The 7,848-nt window shown below is 47.8% G+C and overlaps 1 non-coding gene across 1 annotated transcript; it reads right to left on the reverse strand.

Annotated features, from left to right (window-relative positions):
* Positions 1–6,550: 6,550 nt before the first annotated feature.
* On the reverse strand, positions 6,551–6,623 carry trnar-ccu (transfer RNA arginine (anticodon CCU)). The gene has a single exon. It is a non-coding gene; the product is annotated as a tRNA-Arg (tRNA).
* Positions 6,624–7,848: the final 1,225 nt, after the last annotated feature.

Genomic DNA, 7,848 nt, shown 5'->3' on the forward strand with positions numbered 1-7,848 from the left:
GCCTTGGGCAGGCTGCAATCACTGCTGTCTTATTGATTTGGGGACACACCTGCCCATTGCCCAAGTGGAAGCCCAGATACCGTACTTCCACCCGCCCAATTGCACACTTCTTCGGGTTGGCTGTGAGACCCGCTCGCCTCAGCGACCTAAGGATGGCCCTTAGGTGGTCTAAGTGCTGCAGCCAGTCATTACTATAAATAATGATGTCATCCAAGTATGTGGCCATGTAGGTGGCATGGGGGCGGAGGACCCTATCCATAAGCTGCTGGAATGTAGTGGGCGCCCCAAACAGCCCAAAAGGAAGTGTGATGAACTGGTGTAAGCCAAACGGTGTGGAAAAGGCCGTTTTCTCTCAGGATAGCGGAGTCAAGGGGATCTGCCAATATCCCTTTGTCAAATACAGTGTTGAACAAAAACAAGCCATGCCTAGTCAATCGAGCAACTCATCAATATGAGGCATTGGGTATGCATTGAATTTAGACACCACGTTGACTTTTCTATAGTCCACACAGAACCGGACCGACCCGTCGGCCATGGGAACCAAGACCACCGGGCTGCTCCAGTCACTGTGGGACTCCTCGATGATGCCCATTTCGAGCATGGCCTCGTGTTCTTCCTGAACCACCTTTTTTTGTGTTTGGGCAGTCTGTAAGGGTGGCTGTGCACTACTACCCCCGGGGGCATCTCAATGTGGTGTTCTGTGAGGTGGGTGTGGCCGGGCAGGGGCGAGAACACATCAGAAAATTCTGTCTGCAACTGGGCGACCTCTGTGAGTTGGGTCGGGGAGAGGTGGTCTCCACAGGGGACCGGAGCGGTGGGCAATGTCAATTTTCCTTTTTGAACCTCTTGCCCCAGCTCCACCTCCTCTGGAACCACTGACACCAACGCCACGGGGACCTCCTTGTTCCAAAGTTTTAACAGATTGAGGTGGTAAATCTGTAACATCCCACCCCTGTCTGTTCGCCTCACCTCAAAGTTGATGTCCCCGACTCGCCGTGTGACCTCAAAGGGTCCTTGCCACCTGGTGATCAATTTAGAGCTCGACATGGGCAACAACACGAGTACTTTATCTCCCGGTGTGAATTTCCTAAGGCACATGCCCCTGTCGTACAGACAGACTTGATGTTCTTGGGCCTGCCACAAATTCTCCTGGGTTAGGTGCGTGAGTGTGTGGAGTTTGGCACACAGGTCGATAACATTTAATTTCATTTTTACTTGTTGAAGGTCCCTCCTCCCAATTTTCATGCAGCACATCTAGAATGCCACGCAGCTTATGCCCGTATAATAATTAGAATGGGAACAACCCGGTGGAGGCTTGTGGGACCTCTGACACTGCGAATAACAGGGGCTCGAGCCATTTATCCCAATTGCGTGCATCCTCGCTTACAAATTTCTGAATTATGTTCTTGAGGGTGCGATTGAACCGTTCAACTAAGCCATCCGTTTGTGGGTGATAAACGCTGGTGCAGATAGGCTTAATTCCCAGTAACCCATACAATTCTCACAGTGTGTGTGACATAAACGTAGTGCCTTGATCAGTCAGAATCTCTTTGGGGATTCCGACTCGGGAGATGACGCGGAAGAGTGCTTCTGCAATACTACATGCTGAGATATTGCAAAGAGGCACTGCTTCCGGATATCGCGTTGCATAGTCCACCAGAACTAAAATAAAGCGGTATCCTTGTGTTGACCGATCTAATGGCCCGATGAGATCCATCCCAATTCTTTCGAACGGGGTCTCGATTAATGGCAAAGGGTGCAAAAGTGCTTTTGGAATGGCCGCGGGATTTACTAACTGGCATTCGCGGCACGCCGTACACCACCTACGGACATCGCTGCGAATCCCTGGCCAATAGAACCGGGCCATTATTCGGGCTAGTGTCTTATCTGCCCCAAGTGTCTGACCATGGGATTAAAGTGAGCTGCCTGGAATATAAATTCCCGGCTGCTCTTTGGGATTAAAAGCTGTGTTATTGGTTCCTTAGTCTGAGTGTCCTGAATCACTCGGTATAGCCTATCCTTAATAATGGAGAAATAGGGGAAGGATGGTGTGGCATTTGGCTGGAGCGTTTGACCATCAATTACTCTCACCTGGTCAAACGCATGCCTCAGAGTTTCGTCTTGCGACAGCTCCAATGGGAAATCCACGAGGGATTCCCCGAGAGAGGGAGGAGGAGCCTGCTGCTCCTCACTCTGACACGGTGATGACGTAGACGGCTCTGTGATAGCTGCTCCTGGCAATGCCACAATGGGACCTCCCCCCTCTAAATTATGGCTGGCCCCACTCTTCACTAAATGTGCCATTAATTCCATAAATCCCGGCCAATCAGTCCCCAAAATTATCGAGTGGGTAAGGTGAGGATTAACCGCTGCCTTTACTCTAAATTTCTCCCCTCAAAATACAATGTGGACTGACACTAAAGGGTAGTTGTGAACATCCCCTTGCACACACAACACTTTCACCAATTGTGCTCTCCCCAATGCCTTGTCTTGCACCAGGCTTTGGTGGATTGAGGTCTGATTACAGCCGGAGTCCACCAAAGCCTGATACATATCCCCTTGGATACTCACCGGTATGCGATACGCTCCGGCCTGATTGAGGGCGGTCCCTGGCGCATCGGGGATCCGGACCACCGCGCCCACCTCCATCGCTGATAATCGCCGGCTGGAGGTGCCCCGGCTCCCTGCAGCACCAGCATACCGGCCCAGGCTCTCCTTCTGCACTGGTGTTTTGGAGCTCACTCACCTGAGGGGGGGAAGACACAGACAAGGAAGTAGGAAATGGTAGGGCACCGCGGGTGCGGCGGGCCGGCTGGGGTGGAGCCGGCCCCCGCCTCCGTGGTGTGGGAATGGGGCGAGGACAAGGAACAGAAGGGGAGAGAGAGAGAGAGAGAAAAGAGGGGAGAAGAGGAGACACGCTGTCCTGCCATCGGAACAGCCGCCATATAGTCCTCTGCCAGCATGATGGCCTGATACAATGACACCGGGCGATGGCACTGGAACCACTCCGCTGTTCCTTCCGGAAGTCGGGCGATGAATTGTTCCAGCACCAACAGGTCGATGATTCCCTCGACGTGGTTGTTGGCCCTCAGCCACCGCCGGCAGGTGTCCCGGAGTTGCTGGCCAAACGCGAACATCCGGCTGACCTCCTCCAGGCGCAGTGCGTGGGAGCACTGCTGTTGCTGCTCCGGGGTGTGCCCCACACGTTGGAGGATGGCCCTGCGGAGGTCGGCGTAGACCAGCCGGCTGTAGGCGGGGAGCTGTAGCGCGGCCAGCTGTGCCTTGCCCATTAGCAGGGGAGGAGGCGTGCCGCGCACTGTTCCACCGACCAACCCCATGCCTCTGCTGCCTGCTCAAAAAGAGCAAGGAAGGCTTTGGGGTCATCCTATGGACCCATTTTCATTAGGGTGAGGTGGGGAGGGTCTGCGGCGGTGGTGACAGTGGACCCCGCTGATGCGAGTAAGTGCCAGAACGTCTGGCGATCTTCCTGTTGTGCCAGCACCAGGGCTTCGAACCATTGTTCCTGCTCCTTCTGGAGGGTGACCAGCGCCTGGTGCTGGTTCTGTTGGGCTGTGGTGAGGGCATGGACCAGGTCCTTGAAGGGGGAGGACTCCATGAGGCTGTTCTCTTCTGAACTCCGTCCCAGGTTTCAGCACCACTGTAGAAATAGTTGAAGATGGGTGGAGCACAGAAGCACGGCAGGCCAGAACTGAGTTCTTACAAAAAACTTTATTTTGCGCTTTTCAGCGGCTTACTTCACTTGCCCACACACACACACACATGCACACAAGTGTCCAGGTTGGGGAGAGCTCCCTTTCTCTGCTCTCTCTCTCCTTTTATAGGGCGCAGTCACTGGGGGAGACACACAAACACAGGTTAATTCATGTCAGGTGCAGTGATTCTGCCACTTACCTTCCCTGACTCCGCCCTTCATTCACAGACTTGACCACGCCCCCACTGCTACAGTGTTATTGAATAACATCTCATACTTATTGTCTGTTAATCGCTACATTAATGTTGCATCTTTGGAACAAGTTAGAATAATGGTTTTCTCACAAGCCTCAATTTTTCTCTCACTAAATGTTATTTGTCTTGTTACATAAAAAGCGGAAAGTCATCTGTCCTAAAGCCTTTCCCCTGAAAACTGACAGACATGAATGCAATTTGACCTGTGATTTGACTTGGAGCCGAAACTACTGTCAGAGCTGCTGTTATAGAAAATTAATCAACACCTTCGGACCAAACCAATTTGAGAATTCAAAATCATTGTGGTCAAATCAGAATTTTTATATTGTCCTTACAACTTGTCTGACAAAAACTAATGTTTGCCGACATGTAAATGACAGTTGCAATAAAAGTGTGACAGTATTTTGATGATATGGTATTGAAATCTCTTTGAATATACAGTTTACACCCTACCTATTTCAGTTCTTCTCCAATACCCAAAATCTGTAAGTCATTTTATGGTATAATTGGCATTTCTTTACATGAAATATAGTAATTACCAAGTACTCTGGAATTTGTACTGAAAAATAGAGCTTCATACAGACTGTATAAAATTCAGAGCACTCATTTCTAAATTATTACTTTTTATGTCTTGTGTTGAAGAGCATTGTCATGAAAAATAGAACAAAACCATGGAAGTTGGAGAGAAGAGTTTCAATCAGTTGACCGCAAGGGTTTGGGCCAAGCACAATTCCACGACACCGATGTGAAACCCTCACTCACCCCACATGTACAGACACAGAATAAGAGCAAGCTTTTATTTCATAGATTTATAATCTCTATGAGAGCCTTTTATTTAACATAAACTAAGTTTGCTAAGTTTAAATGCTTTGTTGTCAGCCAGTTGCTGTCTGCATTAGCCAGATAAGAGGCCATGACATATTGTCGATCAATTTGACATATTTTCCTGTTCCAATTATTGGGCTGATGCAGTTGAAAGGCCCAGAGCATCTATAAACAATGAAGGGAGTTTTGGTTGAAGAGCGACGACATGGGCCAAGGATGCTCTCACTGCATGACTCTGCTCAGCTGACACCCCACATGGATCTCAAACCCACAATCACTGGCTCATGGAAAACAGAGTAATAGTTCATAGACTTAGCAGAGGATGATTTCAATCCATCGACCTCTGGGTTCTAGGGCCAGCAGGCTCCCGCTGCTAATATATCACTTTCTGTGAGCCTGGAAGACATTTTGCACTCTCATAATGTATATGTGCCTGTCTACATGATACAAAGCACGGATCAATGACAAACAGCCACTCAAAAATAGCTAGGCTCGTTCCTCAGCCGTCTCTCATCTCCACAACAGAAACTTATTTTGTGTTTGCTCAGTTTGAAATAATTTGCTGGGTCTGCACCAAAGTCAAACGCTTGCAACGTCCGGCTTTAATGTCAGCACGTCCTCATTCCCATCACAAATTGCTTACAAGGCATTTTACCCCGACTTAAGTAAGTAGACTTTTCTTTGGAAGCATGTACACTGCCACTCGTAGCCAGGCGATTTTACACTGGAAAGCACAGCTTTGTACTGAATTTACATAGGCCGCATAATATTGCGGTGGTTAGCAGTGTCAACTCACACCGAGCAGGGTCTGGGCTTGAGCCTAGTGGGTGACCGGCAGCCTTTATGTCTGGAGCATGCATGTTCTCTTTGTGCCTGTGAGGCTTTGCACCAGGTGCTCTGGGTTCCTGCCCCAGTCCCTAGACCTAGAGAAGGTCAAGCGAAAACTCTGAATAGCCCAGAGGTGTCAATGTGTCTGGGTTACCCCTGAGATAGCTCATGGGTACAGAAAATGAACGACTGTACGTGTACAATTCAGGGCACTTGATTAATTACGTTTTATGTCTTGTGCTTAAGAAGAACATGTGGAAAAAAGTTAGAAAACCATGAAATCCCTCTGATTTTTCCTGATTCACTGACCAGGATCTTTGCTGCCCAAAGAGCTCTGTTCTTCAAAGACATGGGTAACATACTGTGACAACAATTGGTAGATGAGGTGGGCCTTATTTCACTCCCATAATGCCTATGTGCCTGTCTGCGTGATACAAAGCACTGACCAATGGCAAACTAGTAACAGAGCACTGAAAATCAGGCCTCCTGATGGACAATTTTCGAGGCCAGCCACCAAATTTCTAGTAAGACAGATAGATGACTTTTATGGCCTCTGCTGGGAATTTTGGGAAGAAAAGTGGCTCGAAAGAGCAGTGGACTGTTTCGGTGTCTGGGCTCTGGGCCAAGCGTGCTTCCGGTGCGCCACTCTGCACACCCCATACGGGTCTCGAACCCACAATCACCGGGTCACGGAAAACGTTGGAGTAAAAGTTGGCAGACTCGGCAGAAGATGGTTTCGATCCATCGATCTCCGGGCCCGGCACACTCCCGCTGCTGACCTCTCACTTTCTGTGGGTCTGGAGCCTGCAATAGCTGCCTTCTGGAAAATGTTGGAGTAAAAAGACCACCAGCTAGCAGAGGATGGTTTCAATCCATCAGCCTCTGGGTTATGGGCCCAGCACGCTCCCACTGCGCCACTCTGCTGACCTCACACCCCAGATGGGACTCGAACCCACAGCCCCTGGCTTAGGAGGCCAGTGCCTTATCCATTAGGCCACTGGGGCTCTGCCACAACAGGGTGAAAAAGGGCAGCCACTCAAAAATAGCTAGGCTCGTTCCTCAGCCGTCTCTCATCTCCGCGACAGAAACTTATTTTGTGTTTGCTCAGTTTGAAACAATTTGCTGGGTCTGCACCAAAGTCAAATGCTTGCAACGTCCGGCTTTAATGTCAGCACGTCCTCATTCCCGTCATAAATTGCTTACAAGGCATTTTACCCCGACTTAAGTAAGTAGACTTTTCTTTGGAAGCACGTACACTGCCACTCATAGCCAGGCGATTTTACACTGGAAAGCACAGCTTTGTACTGAATTATATATTTATATATGTCTTTATTTTGTACTCTAAGTACAACTAACAGCAACATAAAAATTAAAAATAGAAAAGAACAGTTAACAAATTTCAAGCTATCAATTTACACATATATTATTCATAACATAATCACACATTTCCCTCGAGAAACCTGGTATGACCACAGATTGAGAGGACATATCATGATACACGCTGACAATAGAACTCTGGTCAGCTGTTAACTCATATGCATTGTGTATCCGACGGATATTCAACAGCAAATCATCATTAAAATTAGTGTCATATGCATAACGAAGATGAGCAATGTTTCTACCAAGTGGAGACATAGCACATGAATGAGCAACCTTTGCAATGTACGAAACAACAGGGTTTACATGATAAAACATATTATACAAAAATCTGAGGGACTTGATTTGCAGTTGGACAGAAATATGCAGTTGATTAGTTATTGGTCCTAATAACCAGCAATGTGTATGGTACAGTAAACATAAAAGTTTCCTCAAAGCCTTGTTCCATTGAACACAACAAGATTTAAAACCAGTTGACGAAAAGTCCCACAACTGAGATCCATAAAAAGAACAACAAAAGGTGCGAAACAGATACACAATATTAGATGTTTGCAGTTTACCATATAATACAACCAGTTTATTTACAGCAGCATTAAAAACACCTTTCTTCACAGTGCAGTCGCGGTTGTCCCGCAGGTCAGAGTCCACATAGTGACCAAGGTGTTTAACATAATCAACCCACTCGATCACAGATCCATCCAGATAAACCTTTTCATTACCCTTCACATTTGATCCAAATTTTATACAGGCAGTTTTCTTAGCATTAAAACATATGTTATATTTTACAGCAAATGTGCTACATATGACTAACATTTCATTAAGTGCCTTTAGACACTTTACATTTACCACATC

This window comes from Neoarius graeffei, chromosome 5 (genome assembly GCF_027579695.1).
Source record: "Neoarius graeffei isolate fNeoGra1 chromosome 5, fNeoGra1.pri, whole genome shotgun sequence".
Taxonomy (NCBI): Eukaryota; Metazoa; Chordata; class Actinopteri; order Siluriformes; family Ariidae; genus Neoarius; species Neoarius graeffei.